Here is a 3,398-nt window from a genome sequence, read left to right on the forward strand (position 1 = left end):
TCCATTCTGTCCGGGGGGGGAAGGGGGAAGCAGGGCCTGATAATAGACTCCGGCGTTTGTTTAACATGGATGAGTGTGGCCAGATGGCCTGGGGACGGAAGGTGGGGATGGGGAGGTGGGAGGTGAGGTATGCTCCGGGGTCCTCCTGGCACCCTGAGCCTCCCCTGGATGAGGAGGGGAGGAGAGCAGGGAACCGGTGTGGGGATGAGCTCTGGCACTTCCAAATCAGCCTTAGAGATGTGGACTTTTGGGCTGGGCGTGGGTTAGGTGAGCTCAGGCAGCCCTTCTTTGCACCGTGCCTTTGGTGCCTTCCAGACAGGGAAGAAGGGATGGGAGAAGTGCTGCGCTGTGCTGAAGGTTGCCCCAGTCCTTGGTGAGACCCCGTCTCAGTGCGAGTGGGGCGCAGGGGAGTCAATCCAGAACCAAGATAATTTGGCTGGAGATGCCGAAGGGGAAGGGGCAAGGGGTGCTGCCGCTCACCGCCCTGTCCCGCACTGCCGGCCAAGGGCCAGCAGTTCCCAAAACGACCCCAGAGAATAACACTCCCGGCAATGGAGAGACACACTGCAGCTTGCTAGTGCAATTAGCAGGCACCGGGCCACCCCCTGGGAGGGACGCGGGGGGCCTGGCAAGAGAAAACAAGGGAATTAGAGGGGTTAAGAGGCTCTGCTTGAAAAGGCTGTGCGTTGCTGCCGAGGAGCCGGCGCCTGCTGCGTGCACACGCTGCGCCGGGCTGGGAGACAAGGGATGCTGGCTACTGCCTGGTGGCATCGGTTCCTCGCCTTCCCCCCTGTGGCTTAGACACAATCCAGCCCAAAGCATGCCAAGGGCAGCGTGAAAGCCGGCACCTTCATCCCCTCTCGGTGTTTGACCAGAGGGAGCCGTCGCTCTGGCACACGGTGACAGCCTGAGCCTTGGGTGGGCTCGGACCCCGACGAGAAAATACAGACCAGGGAGGAACCTTGAAGGTGGAATTGGTCACTTCACCTTAACTCTGCCTCTCATGGGCAAAGGGTTGAGCTCCTCGCCACTGGAGCAAGGTCCTGACCTCATTCACCACCCAGAGAAATCCCCGCTGGAGACTCCATCCCTGCTTAAGACAGTGGCAAGCAGGCGCTTAGCCTCGAGCTCAGGCGCTGTCTCGAATTGAAGCCTACAAAGCCGGCAACGGGAATTCAGATGCTGCCAGAAGGAGGGTCAAGAGAGGAGCCCGTGCTCCGGCAGCGTTATCCGTCACCAGCCTTGGAAGAGTTTCCCCCGTGGGAATGGGGGAGGTGGAAGCGCCTGCCGGGGGGAGCTGGGAGTGTAACCAGCTCGCGTGCTGGCGTTCCCGAGCGCTGCGACGTATTTGGGTACGACACGTGTGTGTGTATGTATGTATATTTGGGTGCCTTCACGCACAGGCATGAATTCTCTTCTGGTTACATGCTCTTGCACGATTTTGAAGCAGTAAAAGAAGATCAGCTAGATAGCACATCCCTGGACCATCGGGCATGGCCAGCCACTACTCCACAACTCCTCCCGCGTGTTGCACATCCCCTGCCTGCTCCCGTTTGTCCGTCTGTATGGACCAGAGCCAGACCCCACGCCCCGGGTCTGTTCAGCTGGACTCGCACCTTTTAGCACCACTGGAACAACAGGCAGTCCTCACTCGTGCCCATCTAGTATTAAATTAACACCTGCCTTCCGTGGCTGCCGCTCAAGCAGCCCCTGCCCCACGCACAGTGCAGGGAGGGGATGAGCCCGACTGCGCGCCTGGGAGTCACCCCCCCCGGCAGCTCTCCGCCATGGACCCTGCACCCCGGTCCAAGCATCCCCCCGGTAGCTGCCCAGGAAGCAGCAGCCTCAGCCTCCCCAAAGCCCCCAAAGCAAGGTGGGTCTGGCCAGGGCTGCTCCGCGCCATGCTGGGGCACAGAGCGCAGCCAGAGCTCCCCAGCTGACAGGCTGTGCCCGTGGGGTGCACTTGCGGCGGGGGGGGGGGGGGAGGTGGCAGAGCATCATGGGGGACCGTGGGCGCTCCCCCCAAATCTCCCAGGCCATGAGCCGGGAAGCACAGGCTGTGCCCCTGTGTTTCAGCTGCTGCCAGGTGGGTAAATGCCAAGGCCACCCAGACAGAGGTTTCCACCCATCAGACAATTTGCGTTTTTCCTCTTCAACCCAAAAACCAGGCCCAGCCCAAGCCCTCTGCATCTTTTGAGGGATGGGTGGCAGAAACGTGCCACTGCTTACTCCTTCAGCTCCCAGCACTGCAGGAGCGGGACGCGGAGAGCCTGGCTCTGGCAGGCTCCTCTCTCCCAGGATGCCAGGGGCAGCTGCATTCTCAGGTCCTCAAGGATGGAGCTGCTGTAGCATGGTCCCCTTCTCCGCCTGCCCCACGTCCCCATGCCACCTGCCCCTTGGAAGGCTGCAGAGGCAGCCCAGGCTACTAGCCATGGGGTTTGCCCCAGTTGCCTTGCTCCCATCATGGCCACCCCTGCGTGACCAGCAGCTCTGTAGCTGCTGGGAGTCCATGTAGGCTCCAATGGGTCTGGATCTACAGGCAGCTGTGGGCTCGGGAAGACCCGCAAGGGCTGCCTGGCGGGAGCTGCCGAGGAGTTTGGTGACTTGCACGGTCACCGCTGGGGTATAGGGACATAGCCAGGAACGCACACGCCAATCCCTACACGTACATCTCCACCCTGCTCTTCTCTGAGCCTCTCCCAGGTTCCAGACCCTTTTTCTACCCCGCTCCCTGCCCACATATCCGAGTGACACCGAACGGAGGCACTTACCTGCCGCTCGCCCCATCAGAGCTGGAAGGACAGTGGCACAAAGCCCTGGGGACCGGGTAGTGATGGTCCTTCTCCTTCCTGAGTGAGGAGGGCAGCTCCTCTCCCCCTGCCCCTGCTCCTACAACTTGCACCACAGCTCCTTGGCATCGCCCACGGCTCCTGGCATCACCCACAGCCCCTCAGGGCTTGGCCATGGTGGGTTTCAGGTGCCCGGCATGGTACCAGCTCTGAGGGTCCCCTTGATGAGGACCACGGCAGGGACAAGGAGATGCCCAAGGCATCTACCCAAGGCAAGGCAGGTGCCCAGCCGAGGGGTCGGAAGGGGTGGGCATCTTCTGAGGTGGTCTGGGAAAGCCAGCTGGCAGGGAATGAAGACCCTGTAGACCCCCACACTTCGGTGCTACCCCGGGTGGGAGCATCCCAGCCCCTTTATGTGAGCAGAGACCTGCCACCCCAGGGGTTTTGTTGTCCTAGGGGTTGTCCTGTCTTCTGGAATAATCCCTGTGTCCTGCCTGGAGGTGTGGGGAAGGTGGCAGGGTCCCAGTGGAGGACAGAAGTGACCGGTCCCAGCTGGGGGTGCCCTGTCCGGTGTTTGGATTCCCAGGGGACCCCGGCGGGCTGCAGCCC

The sequence above is a fragment of the Aptenodytes forsteri genome, unplaced genomic scaffold, assembly GCF_000699145.1.
Source record: "Aptenodytes forsteri isolate BGI_AS27 unplaced genomic scaffold, ASM69914v1 Scaffold1, whole genome shotgun sequence".
NCBI classification, from domain to species: domain Eukaryota; kingdom Metazoa; phylum Chordata; class Aves; order Sphenisciformes; family Spheniscidae; genus Aptenodytes; species Aptenodytes forsteri.